The 17,429-nt window shown below is 41.8% G+C and overlaps 1 protein-coding gene and 1 pseudogene across 2 annotated transcripts in view; both read right to left on the reverse strand.

Moving 5' to 3' along the window:
• Positions 1 to 13,091, reverse strand: part of CNOT6 (CCR4-NOT transcription complex subunit 6) — a 68,656-nt gene extending 55,565 nt beyond the window's left edge. Inside the window, exon 1 of one of the 2 annotated variants that reach the window (XM_039880220.1) lies at positions 12,873 to 13,091. The gene's annotated coding sequence lies outside the window, so the exon portion shown is untranslated. The remainder of the gene's footprint in view (positions 1 to 12,872) is intronic. The other variant, XM_039880219.1, reaches the window with a different exon arrangement.
• LOC120616718 (uncharacterized) lies at positions 6,593 to 6,711 on the reverse strand (annotated as a pseudogene).
• Positions 13,092 to 17,429: the final 4,338 nt, after the last annotated feature.

Raw genomic sequence — 17,429 nt, forward strand, 5'->3', positions numbered from 1 at the left:
ATTAAGAACTACAGCAGTGGTCTCCAACCTTTTTGGCACCAGGGACCAGTGCTCCTAAGAGAATCTAATGTCTGATGATCTGAGGTGGAGCTGAGGCGGTGATGCTAGCCCTGAGGGGCGGCTGCAAATACAGATGAAACTTCACTCCCTGCCTGCCGTTCACCTCCTGCTATGCGGTCCATTTCCCAGCAGGCCATGAACCAGCACCAATCGGTGACCTGGAGGTTGGGGACTCCTGAACTAGAAGAACTGGCCTGATGACACCAAAGAAGCAACTGGACAAAATGAGAATGTGGGACTTTCTGCAGGATAACTGGTCTGCTGCCTTCAACAAGCTAGTGTCAGGACTATTCTAGATTTGAAGAGAACCTAGATTAAGGAATATAATCAGATGCAAAGAATGGTCCCTATTTAGGATCCACAAATTAGCGATAAAGGACATTTTGTGGCCAGTTGGAGAAATTCCATACTTAGTTCATATTTACAATATTAATAATTATGTAATGTTATCTTGACCATGTACAAAGATGTTTCCTGTTAAAAGGCACTCTGCAGTTAAATAATTTATTTTAATTATATTGACCAAATTTTTCTCAAGGGAAATGAGGATGAGTTATAACCAATCTCAACTGACAAGATAAAATGCTAAATTTAACATTTTTTTCCTTTACATGGCTTTTATTTTACATTTCCTCCTCCATTCTTTGTGTTTTACTTCTTTCTCAAACAGTAAGGAGACAAAAAGGGCAAAGGAAAGGAAGGGAGGGAAGCAAAACTCATGCGCAGAAAGACCTTTTTACTTGGCTGATTAGGCTCCCCTCAAAGCTACAACTCAGGTCATATATGAAAAGGTAGTGACACTAACCTTGGTACCAACTTACTCCTCCCAACTCAATTTTTCACTAGGTCTTACTTATCTAATTTTTCCCTAAATCCACCTGATTTTTTATGTCTTCCGGATTTCTATCCCATCTTCTCCAGCACGTTTAAAGCTACTTAAGTTAATTTAGACCCTCCTTATTTCTCAACTTGAACTATTAAAACGACTTTCTCCACATAGATGCTTTCTCATGTCGATCTCCTGCTTAAAAATCTAAGATGGCCCTTTCTGTCTACTGTCTACCTACCTAAAGTCCAAACTTCAAAGTCCTTTACAATTTGGACTCAGCCAATGATTTTCTCACTCTTCTTCAGAGAGAGACACAGACACAGACACAGACACACACACACACACACACGCGACGCACACACTGCAGCACGCTACAAGACACACATACACACACACCACCCTACAGCTAATTAAATCTATTGCTAAGACATAGTCTTTCAATACATGCTAATCCCTTCACCAAAGACAACCTTCACCCTAAATTCCTACTCACCCTTCAAGGCAACTCAGGTCACGCGTGAGGGCCTCTGCAAGCCCTTCTTAACAAAGGCACAAGTTCACTATTCCCTCCTCTGCACATCATATGTTTATTACATCAATCTTCCCAAACTGTATCTCCTGGTGTCTTGTGTAAGGCCTTGCACATTACGCCAATGAATTGGTCTAAACATTCTTTCCTTCATGACCCACAATCAGGTTTTCATAGAAAAGCAAGAAAAATCCTAAAGCAATTCAATACATCTGAATCATGCTTCCTTAAGCGAGCTTTCTTTACAGAATCATCCATTCAACAAATACTTACTAAACCCCTTCTTTGTGCCAAGCACTCCATCAGGTGCTAGGAATAAAGAATAAATAAGGAATACATGATCTTAATCTACTTGGGAAGCAAACAAAAATCTCACAACCATGTAACCGCACTACGACCCTTTTTTTATTTTTGCAGACATCAATCTAATTTAGGACTTTATTTCCTGTCTTTTCAATTATTTTAATGGCTTCTTATAATTGATATCTATGCCTTTAAGATTACAACTAACCTATATACCACTGTCAAATTATTCTTCCTGAAGCCAAGTTCTAATTACTTTGCAAAACTCAGGAAAAAGAACCATCTTTTGTAGAGAAGACTTCAGACTAAAGAATTGGAAAGTTTCTAAATGACTTCTGGTTTTATTCCAGCTTTAAAACTATAATTCTATGACATCCTCTCTCTTCAATCCCACTTTCTACTGCTTAAAAAACAAATTCAAACTTCTAGTTTATAATTCAAAATATTCGACCTTCCCAGACTTTTGTCCAATACTTTTCTCTCTGTATCTTTTGATGCAACTGCAGACAAACTGCCATCTTTCAAATATGTTCCACATTTCCGTCTCCGTGCTGTTTGTCATAGCGTTTCACACTGGAATTCTAGCCATACTTCAAAGCTAAGCCCAAATACTAACCCCCCCACCGTACCCCATCCAGGGGGTCGCAAACTGCCCACAACATGTTTTCCCACAGCACTAAAACCATCGATGCCTTCCACAAAGTAAGACTGGACAAAATAATAGCTCATTCTATGTTCTTCAAAGACCAATCTGAAATCCAGCTTCAGTAACTAAAATATAATATATCTCATGTTTCCAATAATCCTATGCCAAATTTATTACAGCTCATTATTGAGCAACTAAAAAAGTCTACAAATTTCAAAATAGATTAGCAGAAATTATTTCTGAGCCATGCTTGATAAAAAAGGAAGTAGGAAAATTGTGATATTTTAAAGTGGAAAAGGAAATATTCAAAGAAAGGAAATCAAATTATATCCATGAATGAAAAATAACCTATTTTCCATTATTAGAAAAACACCAAGCCACTATTCTAACGCCACAAAAGAAAAAAAATTACTCCCTCTTTGAATACAATCCAAATGACAATTTAGTCACAGGTATGTTAAAAATTTTGGGGTAACAAGAAACCTGTAATCTGTTTCTACCAAGACATGTAAGACATTTGAAATGTCATATAAACACAATAATTTGATACTTTTTTAAAAATAGAAATATCCTGGAATTTTAAATTTATATTATGGCTGAGATGGCAGGCCTACCACTCTAAATTATTCACCTTCTGTTTTTGCCAATTGTATTAGTTGAATTCTACAAATGAAAAATATGATGTGACACTACTGTAAGTAAAACCAGTTGGCTCCCTTGAACTACAGTTCCTAAAATTTTTTTTTTATAGCTTTGATGCAGTTAAGGTACTTCTACATCTCACTTTAAAACCAAATCACCACATTTGTTTTCCTCTCTTTCCATTCAGCTTTCCACCACAACTGGCCAGTGAAAAGTTTAGACAGATGATAAACTTCATTCAGGAGCTGTCTTTAGTGGCAAAATGTCTATCACTAGTGCTCTTGTGGCAAAACAAACAAATATAAAAAAAAAAACCACTCTGCAAAAGATGACTACACTTATCTAAAAAGCAAAACTTAAACCCTAATGGAATGGATTTGTGGATTTCAAGGCCACTATTACAAACAGCCAATGATACTACACAGCTCATCTCTCAAAGCAAGGTATATGAATTACACAAAAGGATTAGAATAAAAAGCTAGTGAAAGAAACAAGGTAACAAAAAGATCTTACTAAAAAGTAAAATTGTCATCCTAGTCTTCAAACCTGCCTCTCCTATGATCTCCACCCAGGTTTCCAAGGCAGAAATGAGTAGTATCCTTGACTCTGTCCTATCTAATCACAGCCTTCACATATAGCCTCTACTTATAGCCCATTTTACTTCCTAAATCTTTCCCTCATCCACTTTGCCTAAATTCCCTGGGCTCTTAATGTCTCAAACCCACTCTGATGCATGGTAGACTCTGTCCAACGTGATCTCCTAAAAACACAGGTACTCACCGCATGGTTCAAAAACCACATCTCCATCTTTGTACCCTTGGAGTCTAACACCGCACCTGACACAAAAGAGGCTCAAATGTGTGAACTAACTAAACAAAGGAAATTGGATTCATTTATAAAACAAATATGGTGTATTTATAACCTGGCCCTTGTGTGCCTCTCCAGTCTCATCATTTGGGTCTCCCCAGTTCCCACTTACCTTTCGCAAACCTCCATGCCTTAGCATATGCTACTGCTTCTACCTGCAATGCCTTACCTATCCCTCCCCTAAAAAAACCTTAGAGATTCTAGTCATCCTTCAAATGCCAACTCAAATCTCCACCTTTAAAAAGGTCTTTCTTCCCTATCCCTCCCAAACACAGGAGTTTATCATTTCCCGCTTTGAGTTATTCTGAACCTTGAATCTCTACTATTATAGTCTTATTTTTTTTTTTACTTCTCACTTACCTATTTTAATATAAGAAACTTGCACTTGTATTTTAAATATTTTTATATCTTCGGAGCTTGGCAAATAATAAGTACTCAGAGAAAACTTATAAGAATTCAAGGGGAGAAGCTATATTTAAAAAAAAAAAAAGGCAAACATTTTTTAAGAGTCAAGTATGCTAACAGAAGCAGTGCTCATCTTACCAGTAATAAAAACTAATATCTAGGCTTCTAATGTTGAAGGCAAAATCTAGAGAAATCAGAAAGAAAGGACTTTAGTGGCCAAAAACTGAGAATACTGGTCTAGGATAGCCTGGGATAAGAATCAAGGGGACAAATTTAAAAGTTAAACTGTATAATCATAACCTTAATGACATGATATGGAAAAATAAGAGCAAACCTGAAAAAGATAAGGGTAATAGCAAAACTGTGTTGAGTGCCTATCTGCCACACTCTACACTAGGCATGTAATAGCTAACATGTGAGCACTTACCGCTTGGCAGGCCTATCAGGCCCCTTCACATGCATTATCTTATTTTAACCCTCAGATTCCTGCAAGCAAATACTATCCTCTTTACATAAAGAAACGGAAGTCCAGAGATATTAGTGCCACAATTGTGATTTTAACCCAAGTCTGATAAAAAAAAGTCTGTGCTTTCTTCAAACACTAAGCAATATTTGCCCTGATTATCTCAATTTAATTCTCATAGGCAGCCCATGAGGTAGATGCTATGCTCATTTTATTTGATGAGGAAACTGGGACCTAGGGTTTAAATAACCAACCCAAGGTCACGCACACTTGGTAAGTAGCAGAGCTGGGATTTGAACCTGAGAATCTAGCTGCAAAGCTGTAGTCTACTACATCAGTGCCTCACACAACTCTCTAGAATTCTGTCACTAATAAAACCAAGATTTCATGTTTATTCTCCAAATATTAAGGTGCTGAGACCATGAGCCCTCTAATTTCCTTCTCGGATGGATCATATTTTCCAAGCTGCTCTCTACTTGTATTTTCCTAAACTCTGCCTAATACTCTAAGACAGCAGATCTGAGGACCCTTAAACACTTAAAAATTAACGAGCACCTCAAAGAGCTTTCCTTTATGTGGGTTATATTTATCAATACTTACTATAATGGAAATCAGAAGAAATTTTAAAATATTTATTAACTCATTAAATATAATAAACCTATCACATGTTAAACATTTTTATAAAAACTATTTTCTAAAACAAAGTAAAATTTTGTGAGCAGAGTGACAGTCTTATATTTTTGCAAATCTCTTTAATGTCTGACAGACTAGAAGACAGCTGGATTTGTGTATCTGCTCCGAATTCCATCTTGATCAGATATCAGACATTTTGTTAGCCTCTGGAAAACTTCCCTGTCCACTCGTAAAAGAATGAAAATGAAAAAGGCAAATAACGTCTTAGTAATATTTCTAGAAACTCAAGGTTTCTTACAGTAGCCACTTCCCTTCCCCCAAAAATCTCATATACAATTTTCTTACATCCTTTTCTCAAGTAGCACAAGAATAAATGTCAGTCCAAACTGGTTTAACTAAAATTTCCAATTAATAGAACCACTGCAAAAATCAGAGATTTTTAGATTATGATAAAATATTCCTCCAAACCTAGAACTAAACAGCAGATGTAGCAGTCATTATCAGCTCTAAGAGGAAAAGACTGGTACACACATTCACATCCACAATGCCCAGTCCATAATGAATAGCTCATTAACAGTTTACTGGACTGCTGTTAAAATACAATTCTAAGCATGTGCATGTACCCAATAACACATGAGTGAATATAAAATACAGTCAGAAGAAAGCACAGGGTGTACTGCAACAACCACACTGGTCAAATACTAGCAATTTCATTCAACCCAATAAATTAACTCAAAATACAACTGTAAAAGTACCCCAAATGTAGGTCATCCACAAATTCCAACTCAAAATAAATACAAATATTTGTTAGCTTCGACATTTTGATTTCTATATTTTAAGTCAACTATAAAGTATACAGCAAAAAAAAAGAAAAAAATATCAAGACAAACAAGGTTTGTGACCTAATTAGCAAAAGCTGAATGCCCACTAACATGCAGATTAAGACAAAACCATGATTTGTGTGATAAGATCCCATCAAGATAAAAAAAATAAAATAAAAAAGGTAAGGTAAGGGGGATCATCAATCCTAAATCTGCTCCTTAGCATTAGACAAGCAACAATCCTCTAATTTACAATCTCAGAATCAGATGATGGCTGCCAAGAGGAATCTTTTCATTTCTATTTTTTTATATTTTTTAGGCAAGGCAACCCTTGGTTAACCTCACAGATTGTAAGGACCTTGTCAGTTTACAATCCCTTATTTTTTATTTTTTACGCCTACAGCACCTGGTCTTCCTAGGTGGTCTCCCATCCAAATACTAACCAGGCCCAACCCTGCCTAACTTCCGAGATCAGATGGGATCGGGCTTGTTCAGGATAGCATGGCCACAGACTCATTTCTCTTTCTTATGTTTTGCTAGATTTTCCATAATCTATTTGCTTTTCCCTCTCTTACAATGAATCATATTCTAGCTACTACTATCTGGTGGGAATGTTGGTCTTTTGAGGAATTCAACATTTTATGTCAACATGATCAGCCATTAATATAAGTGGCTATAAAAGTGTGGCAGCAACTGGGTCTCCCTCTATTATCAAATCTCTCTATCAAAGGGTCTGTTCCAAGCCACAGCACCATGAGAGTGTCAGGAGGGAAGAGGGGGAGAGTGGAGAACGGTGTCATTAAGAACATACACTAGAGTTAAACAGACCCATATCAAATTCTAGCTCTGCAAGGATGTATTCACATTCATCTTTAGGGCTAAAGTTTCCTCAGTTATAAAATATCTACCTCACAATTTTTGGTGTGAGGACTAAATGAGATAATGCATGCAATGCACAGTACTTATCACATCATTAGCATTCAACAAAGTTAATTTTTTCTTTCTGTGACTACCAGTCCCTAAGTCTGAGTTTCTGTAAGTTTCCCTAAAATTAGAAACCAAATGACAATTCTTTAGATGTACCAAATAAACTACAGTTTCATTTTCAACAATTTTAGATGAAAATATATGAAGGAAGTTATTGGTCTAAGATAGCAGTTAGCTTCATCAGATATTGCTTTATGATGTGCTAGTGTTTATATGTAACTATATACAATCTTAGGGAAGATTTGCCACCCAAAAAGCTGAGTGCAAATAATATTTGACTTAATTTTAATAAATCTTCATTTCTGTTTGGTTTTTAATCAGTAGGGACTAATATATTTTTTCGCCTATCTTCCCATACTTCCCCACTCAAAATCTGCCTAGTTAAAAAAAAAAAAAAAAAAAAAATCCATATGTAACCTCTTGATGTATCTAGAGGATCACAAGTAATACTTTTTCTAGATACAAAGACCACTGCCTAAATTTTTGTTTTGTTGGATCTCCACATGTTTACTTTGTTAGGTATATATTTGTAGCAAATAACTTTGAAAGAAAATAACTATGCCTAATGATTCCCTCTTTGCTACTATTCTACATTTGAAAGTGTATCAAATATTAAACTGAACTTTGGGCTATTGAGCACAGTATAAGTACAAAACTACAAGAAATATGAAATGCAAATTTTAGTCTTCTAGTAACTGAGGACTGAAAGTTCTAAAAGTATGGTTTTACATACTTTTATCTCCAATGAGGAAGAACTTCTTTTACTGTTTTTGAAATCATGTCCAATTCCACAATGAAAATAATTTTATGTGACCAAATAAAAACCAATATAGCAGGGAAAAGTTTGAAGTATACATATAATATATATTTGAAACTTATTCTCCAAGTTTTGGACTTAAAGAAAACAGAAGGCTGGCAACTAACGTAAGTGGCTACCTTCTCTCAACCCTGTCTCCTCTTTAAATCCATCCCCAGAGCTCATCCTACCCTAAACCTGGGCACCATCTGTCACCACTGAAAACACCCTCCCGCTTGGCACTCTTACTTCCCCTCCCTTAACATCTCTAAGTAATGCTGCTCTCTCCAGTTCCCCAACCTCTCTAACCTCTTTACTTCAATCCTGACTGAAATGAAATGCTGACTGCTCCTAAGGGTTCCCTCAGTTCTCGCCTCTTCCTAAATTAACCTGTGGCCCGTGAGTAAGTTCCACACTTCTTGTGTACATACTTTCATTCTCTTCAGCAGGGTCTGGAATTTGGTTCTCAAATGGGGACCTTACCTCCCCCAAAATGGTGAAAAGCATTTGTTCACTCTTCCTGAGTAATTGTCTAACTTCCAATGCCAACTATATAATGACCAAATTTATAAAACTTCCAACCACTCTCTGGTCCAGATACCTATCAGACATATCCACTTAAATATCTGACAGGCATGCCAAACTTAGAATAAAAATCAAACTATTCCACTTTCCTTGCCCAAAACTGCTCCTCGTCTTCTATTTCCCAAGTTAAGTCATACCAATAGTTACCCAACCTAAATAACTTCTGAAATCATACTCAACTCCTTCCTATTTTTATAGCTTGTTGCTTGTCTGTTCCTAATTCTGGTGTTTTTAGTATTTATCCTATGCTTTTCTAGCTCTGATGCTGATGTCCTTAACCTCGGATGAGGACTTAAATGAACTCTGACCCATTTCTTGACCTCTTCCATCCAGCCTACACGTTTTTTAGGAGTTACTATGTATCTCCTAAAAAAGTCTTTCTCACAGTTTCCCCACCCCGATCTACCTACTCCCAATGGATCCCCATTACATAAAGATGGAAGTCTCGATGCTTTAACTATTTAGAATCTGTTAAACTCCCTCTCCCTCCCATCCTTGCATCCTGTTTCACAGCCCAAGTTATGTGTAACATCAGAGACTAGAGCTTTTATGTAACATAACACATGCTGTTCCTTCTCCCTGAAATGCCCTACTCGGCCTGACAAACCCATTCACCCTTCAAAATTCAGCTCAAAGATCTCTGAGATGACTCCCTCAAGCTTCCCAAGCAGAAGTTAGTTGCTCTTTCCTTAGCATGCCCCAAATGCTTTGTATAATTTCTCATTACCATATAACCTGATAAAGGCTTTATTGGTTGTCTTTCTCTCTACAGCAGGGGTCCCCAAACCCCAGACCACGGACCAGTACCCATCCACGACCTGTTAGGAACTGAGCCGCACAACAGGTGAACGGTGAGGGGGCAAAGCTTCATCTGTATTTGCAGCCAGTTCCCAGTGCCAGCATCACTGCCTCAGCTCCACCTCAGATCATCGGGCATTAGATTCTCATAGGAACACCAGTCCTTGGTACCAAAAAGGTTGGGGACCACTAAATAGAGTTCTTAGGCTTTAAGGAAGTTCCAGTATTCTAATTCCAATAATTTACTGGAGAAAAGTGCCCTCCCCTCAAATTTCACAAAAATGTTTACAGCCCATACCCGAACAGAGAGACCACCAGGATGGTCATAACCTTTAAGCTTGGGTGGCTCTCAATTCTGGTGAGCAGAAGGTTCATTTTTCCACCTTAAGCTCTACAGTCTGCCTAAGCCTAACTCGGAAGACAAATTCAACACTTGAACTTTCACATGTACCATTTCATAAGTTTCATTGTTTTGAAACATCCTGGTATTTGTATTTTAAATTACCTTTTATCATAGAGCAATTGGGCAGAGCTCTCAAGCCCACTATAAAAGGGACTACAGACACAAGACACTATGTCCAAATTAAAAACCGATTCAGAGTCATTAACTCCACACTATCTCAAATGCGACTTTTATATGTAGTCTCCACTCAACCCTCCACACTGATGCCAAAGTGATCTCTGCATCACTTTACTCCCCTACTAAAAATATTTTGGCTCCCTCCTTTGCTACAGGATAAAGATATAAACCTCGCTTTTAGCTTAGCAAGCATGGCCCTTCAAAATCTAGGCCCAACACATCTTTGCAGGTTCATCTCTAGTTTTTCTCCCTGTTCCAGTAACACCTCATCATTGGACTTACCCCAACACTTGGCACCTCAGTGCACCCACCATTCCTTCTGTTTGAAATGACCACTTCTCTCTAGTTTGACAAACACCTTTTCTGTGTTTTCTGTAAACTGCTTCCACACTTTCCACAAATTTAATCATTTTTCTCTTCTTCCACGGAACTTTGTACACCTACTACATCTATAAACTACAAGAAGGCAGAAACGTATTATTCGTTTTTGAATTCTCAGGGTTCAACACTGTGTCCAGCATAACTATTTCTTTATAGGTAACTTCAGTTATCAAAAAAACAAAAAGGGATGAGGGAGAGGTAAAGCCCAAAGAAGGGTAAGGTTAAGGCAGCCTAAATTAGTCTTGGATGCAAATAACCTCTTCCTCTTTAATTACTAGTTCAAACACCAAAATATAGTGCATTCCATTGTACCCTAATGCACACAGACTATGCATACAGTAAGTTTTACAGTTCAATTTATTCAGCATTTCTTAATTTCACATATATAATTTCACATTTAATTAATCACAATGTCTTAAAATGGCTACCTTACTAAAGCAGGTAAGGTGAAAAAGGACATTAGTAAAAGATTTTGTGGAAGCTAAAGACTAGGAAATTAAAATTGAAACTTTTTTCCCAAGATAGTAACGTTTAGTTTTAATCACAACAAAGCATTACATACCCACAAATCAAGTCTTTTCTCCATTAAAATATGTTCTTAGCTGAACCTATCTGGATTTTCCAAAGTGATAAATACTTTAGAAGCAAAGCTTTCCAACCAGTATACCTTGCATATGGGAAAGGTACAAGTATGCTGAAGATACTGGTCCCTTCTCCCCTTTTGGCCCAACAACTACAGCTGTGAGTAGCCTTGACCCTTTATTCCAATATATGCTTTACATGTATTATGCTTTAAAGAATATAAGAAGGCTAATATTGGTATACAGAGAGTGCCTAAGCATTAACCAAAATGAATATTTATAAATGACAAGTACGAAAGGCAGATTCCTATAACAGCTTTATTTGTTGTCAGGATCAAGTTCTATAACCATCTTCAAGTCTCGATTTTCCCAATACTACTACTCTGCTACCAAGATTTAAGAAACCTGAAAATACCTACAAATTGAATAGGCATTCAAAAGAGCTTCTTCATCTACATTAGCACTGATCAAGACACTTTTGAAACTGCAAGGATCGACTTTCAGAGCGAATTTTCAGAGTCTCACTATAAAAATTTGTGTTTTGTCACATCCCTGTTTTTGACCATTTCAAGTGTCTTGTTCACCTGTTGAGAACTAACCACGTCAAATAACTTTTATCCATTAAAACACCCTCTGTCATCCCTAAAGAACTATAATCTCCTACAATTGCATTACTCTCTAGTGTGCTCTCACATTCAGACACAACCTGCCCCTTTTTCCCTCTTAACTGCATGCAGTATGTTTGGGCAAGTCGCTTTAACCTTTCCAAATCTGTTTCCTCACCAGCAGCTATTCAAATGTTTGGTTTAAGGCAAGACGACTGGACTAGATCAGTGATCTAAAAATGTTAAGCAATTTTTAATTCCAGAAGTCGTGACATTCTAAAGACTGTGAAAACTGCTGATAACAATTACAAAAAAAAAAAAAAAGTCTTCAAAACCTTTTCACCAATTGCCATATCAGCTCCTAGAGCCTACAAAAACAGTTTCGGAATTGGCAAATCCCGGTCTGTGTACTATGAAAAACACAAAGTGCTATTACATGCCATTTTATTTTTCACTTGTTCATATTCACTCTCTTTCTCTCCAAAATTAAATTCCCGGATATAAGGAAGGAAGAAGATTCCGCACTAACACTCACAGGACAATCCACTTGGAAAACAGGTAAGAACGGGAACTCAAATTCAAGGAGATTATCAAAACAACGTGCGCTTAACACAATAACAAATGTAGGCAGGTCGAGCAAGATGACCCTTAACACCGCTGTCATTTGCAGTGACAGTTCAAGAAAAGGCTACGGGTGTTAGGAGGCTCTCTGGGGAAGGTGAAAGAGGAAAACAGTCAAGGAAAAAAAAGTTTCCGAAGAAAATAAACCACTGACGTTTACGAAAATCACCACCACAAGAGACGTGATGTGGTTCCTGGAGAAAACTGCTCCCAGTAATCGGGACTGCCTCGGGTCCCTAAATATCGTGAACCCCTACATTCGGTGCTCTACGCTTCTTTAACCGTGTCATCCCCCCAAAAAAACTCTGCGTTAAACTGAATTTTAAACACTTTGGGGAGGGGAGGAGGGAAGCAGCTGGTTTCCCGCTTTGCGGTGACTACAAGGTCCCAGGCTCAGCAGCGCGAAATCCCACGGCCACTCCTCAAAGTCGCCACCCGTCCAGGCCACGAGTCTCGACACCGATTTGCCACCACGGTGATCCGAGCCGACTCCGAGGGCCAGGGCACCCCAGTCCGCTCCCTGCGCGCCACCGCCACCGCCGTCAATCAACACCCCGCACCCTTAGCCGGGGGCCCGGCGCGGGGCCCTCCATAGCTGCCCGCTCGGTCCCGTCGCCCGCAAAGCTCAAGCTGCCCGCGCCCCGGGCCCCACGCGCCCCGTCCCCGGGGGCACGACCGAGTGGGGCCCGAGCGCGGCCAGTGCGGGAGCAGCCCGGCGGGCCTCGGGCCATCTCGCTCACCTCTCGAGGCGCGCCGCCCTTCGCCGCCGCTGCTGCCTCCTCCCTGTGAGCGCAGCGGGGTCTGCCTTGTGGAACCACCATACCAGTCCCGCCCGCTGCTGCAGCGCCGCCGCCGCCTCAGCCGCCGCTCTTTGTTCCCTCTCTGAGCGCCGCCGCCTCAGCCGCCCGGCTCAGCCGCCCCGACGGGCCGCCACTACGCCCTCCCGCCCTCTCGGGCCCCGGCCTCGCCCTCCTCGCTGCGCCCGCCGCCGCCTTCGCCTCCGCGCCGCCGACGCCGCCGCCACCGACGCCGCCGCCTCCTCCTCCGCGCCCCCCTCGCTTTCATTGAAAGCAAACAAGCATCATGGCGGCCGCCGCCGTCCCCCAGCCAGCAAGCGCCCCGACCGCCGCCGTCGCTCCAACATCCCGGCCACCCATTGGCCGGTGACGCCGGGTGCGACCATTCGGCGTCGGGGGGACGCTCTCCGCACGCCGCTGCCCCAGGCCCCGCCTCCCCACCCCCGCGCTGGGAGGTGGTGGACCGGCCCGGCGCGCTCTGGGCCGCCCTCCCGCTCCTCTTCCCGCTCTCATCACTCCGGTTCTGCCCGTCACTCCTCTTTCTTCCTCCTTTCAACGACTCCGTTTTTTATCCAGTTCTCTTTTACTTGTCTCGAGCATTCACTTTTGTCTCCTCTCTTCTGTCTTTTTCTTTGGTCTTCCTCCCCTTCGTTTTGCCTGTCAATCACGTGGAAACACGGACAAGCTCTCAGACTTTTGACCTTAGCACCTTGATTTGCCTAAAGACAAGACCTTCAATTGTGAACAGTCACATGATTTTTCCTGCCTCAAAGATGCAGAAAAAATTACTTAATGGCCCGTTTCAGTCCATTAATGGTCATTCGGTCTAGGATCCCAGTTATGGGATCCTAGCTAGAGTAACCTTCAGCGGCTGCGTTCAAACATCAAGGTGTTCTATTTTAGGTGGTGACTGAAGATGCGTAGAGGAAGGACTGGGCTGGTCGATGATGGGTTGAGCAACTTAGTTGACATGGTCAAGCCTCTGTACTGGGGCCAGAGCTGAGAGATGAATCAGGCCCCACTCTTTCCTGAAGAAGCTCACAGTCGAGGGACAAAAGGAATACCCAATAGACTTAAAATCCAGTAGAGATGCATGTAGACCGGCATGGCGTGAGCAGAAAAAGAATAGCCGTCCACTTACCTGCGTGGCAAACCAATATGGCCTCCTTCCTGAGATAGCAATGCTGAGGAAATAAAATTGAAATTAGTTCCAATAACTAACAATAGCAATAAAGTAAGAGACTCCCTCACCCGAAGGCTGTCTTGGACTAGAGTGTATGGGAGATGGGTGGCTGCTGCTGGAGCAAATGAAAGCTGGAAGAGCAAGGAAAATATTGAGGGATAAAAGCTGCTTGGTTTCCATGTTTGTCTCTCCCCAGCACGGCCTTGGGATGGTCATTGCCTACCATTTGCCAAGATTCAACATGATATCCCAGTCCTCTAGTGCCAGGGGATACTTGGCAAAGGCAGGAAAACATGAAAGCCTAGCTGGGGTAAGGGATTGATTAGAGCAAGTGCAGACTGATCAGCTGCCTGTGAGCATCCCTTACACCCTCCAACCTTAGGCTACTGAGTGCTGGAATTGTACAGCCCTGGTGCTGTACAACCACCCAGCTGGGCCTCTGCCCCCATGTGAGTGCTGTGCCCTGGCAGCCTGTGCTCTAGCCTGGAAAGAAGGGTGCCTTTTTGTAATTCATCTGCCCAGAAGATGATCTACTTTTTGTGATTAGCACAATGTGTATAGAGGAGGGGAGGTCTAGCTGCATAACAAAAGACTTAGTGGCATAAAACAAGTTTATTATATCAAGATTCTGGTGCCCAGCTAGACAGTTCTGGTGGTCTCACTTGGGATCGCTCATACCTCTAGTGAGATGGTGGCTGGGGTTGGATATCTAGCACCTTGGTGCGCCCAGCGAGGCATTTCTCTGTGCCCTGTCTCATCCTCCCCTTTTCTTTGTGGCTTCTGTTTGCATCAGGTGATCCTGGACATCTGGCATGGCAACCCAAGGTTCCATGAGGGAAGAAGTGGAAGCTGCCAGGCCTTCTGAAGAAACATTTCCAGAGTCTTTCAGCATTAAAACCCAGTCCAGATTCAAGAGTACAGGACCTAAGCAATGCAGGAACTGTGTGCACATATGGCGGGGGAGAGGGCAGACTTATTTGGGGCTATCTTGATAGATTGGGGGTGTCCACAGGGTGAGTACCAATGGTGGGCCTGCCTGTGTACATCCTGTTCTTTCTGCATAGCTGAAGGAAAAACCCAGCAAATGCCTCTCACCTTTTCAGATCCAGATCAGCATGCTGTTCATGTTACACAAGACTTCCCATTGCAAGTTATAAAACCCCAACTCAAGTAGACTTTATGCAGAAAGAGGTTGTTTATGTATTCAGGTATTGCATAACTGAAGTTCAGGCATCGTAAGGTGCCATCGAGAACCAATCTCACTCCCTTATGCTTCACTCCACTCTCCTACCCGCTGGCTTCTTCACACAGGCTGTTTGGCCCGGCCAGAGAGATGGCTGCTTCCACATGCAGACTTAGAATCTACCAGCTTCTCCACTTTCCTAATTGATCTGGCAAAAGCCCAGGGCAGCTCTCATTTTGGCCTGGCCAGAGCCCTGTCCCCACCCCTGCAGTGAGGCCTGAGGTCAGCCCCCCATGAAGCAGACAATATTATTGAGAGTGAGGAAAGGACAATCCCTGGGAAAACTGGGGGTGGACAGAATAAGGGGAACAGACTGCACCTCACCCCCTCCTCTGGGAAGGCTTCCCTGGCAGAGTTGGTCACTGTCTTCTCAGGCTCCTGGTCCCTTTCCCACCATCACAGCTCTTAGCAAATACTGGTCCCTTTTCTGCCATCATGGTATCATCTCCCTGCTGATCTGTGAGCCTCTCGAACCTGAATCCCAGTCTCCTCCGCACCAACAACTGGGATTGCTTTTTGAGTCTTTTCCACTCATAGGCTTCTTTTGCAACTTCAAAAGAAGCCCTCTGGCCCTGGGGTGTGCATGTGACCAACCCAGGACTGTTGTGTATATGTAGGAAGAGTTCTGGCTCCATGGGGGTGCTGAGCCAGGACCCTGTGAATTGGTGGCAGCCAGATGAGAGAGTGATGAATAGCAACATCTTGGTAACAGAACCCTGGTGCCAGGTGCCAAAGTCATAATTTGGGTAGCTTTTCTTTTTATCCTATGATCTAGTTCAGGTACATGAGCCAGAAAAGTCATTTTTTGCCTAAGTTAGAATTAGGCTTCTATCACTTGCCATCAAAATACTTCTCATTTGATGCCCAGTAAATGTAATGGACAGTGGATGGGTGGATGAATAACAATCACCAAGTGGTGGCATGACTGCTGATGTTGCTGTGGTGTCTATTTCTCAGACATGCCTGGAGCACTGGAATTCAAACTCTGGGTTAATATGGATCATAACTTTATGGGTCCAGCAACTGGACTTCCCAGAGTCCCTAGGGATGGGTAGGGTTGATCAGACTGATGACAATAACTGAGATGCAAGGAAACTGCTGAATGCAGCAAGTTCCAGGGTTTATTTGCAAGACAAACCCAACCGCTGTGTGACCAGAATGCTTGCAGTGGAAGATCTACTCATTGTCTCCCAAGAGGAAAGCACATGGCAAATGAAATCATGCTAGAGGTTGCTTGATGAGCCTGAACTATGGACCTTGAAGAGCCACTCAGCTCTGAGCCACTCTGCTCTGATAGTCTGATGCCTCTTCACAAGGTGGAGACTTGCCAGCCAGGAGCCAGCCCTCGTGACCAACATCCCTCACTCCTACCCAGTGCCAATGACATGGACACATGCTGGCCATCTGTCTTTCCTCCTTCGGGCTCAAGGCCTCTAGTTTTCTTTAGATAGGACCCAGTATAACAGATGAAGTTGCAAATCCTAGTCACATCTCCCCAAAGTATTCTTGGTCTCTGGGTTCACTATATTAGCCTGCAATTGATTGAAAAACCATCCCAAACCGCTTTAAAAAAAAAAAAAGAAAGAAAGAAAGAAAGGAACTAGTTGGCTCAAATCTCTGTAAAAGGTCAGAGAGAGTCCATCAGCTTCATCTGGGGGCTAATGCTACTCTCTGCTCACCGTCATTTTGGCTTTATCATCAGGGACAGTACGGGAGTAGAATAGATGCCAGCTTCTGCAGGATTCAACACCAGAAGGAAAGAGAGAGTTTCTCTTAGCAGCTGAGCAAATTTCCTGGGACCGACTCTCATTTACATCCCTGAACCAAACACCATATTCAGGGCAACATTCCATTCTGGCCAGGAAGAAGTCACATGTATACCCTCTCCTGGAGCCGGATGGTCTTCAAACTCACTCAAAGTACAAATGGAAAGAGTTGGGGGATCCAGAGAAAAATCGAGGATTTTGTTGTTGGAAGAAAAAAGAATAGATACATAGAAAAGCAAAGGCCGAAGGTCTGTTCTTGATTAAGCCTCCGCACACACACAGCTCCCTGCCAGCTGCTGCTCCAGGCC

Source organism: Pteropus medius, unplaced genomic scaffold (genome assembly GCF_902729225.1).
Source record: "Pteropus medius unplaced genomic scaffold, Ma_sr-lr_union100, whole genome shotgun sequence".
NCBI lineage: Eukaryota > Metazoa > Chordata > Mammalia > Chiroptera > Pteropodidae > Pteropus > Pteropus medius.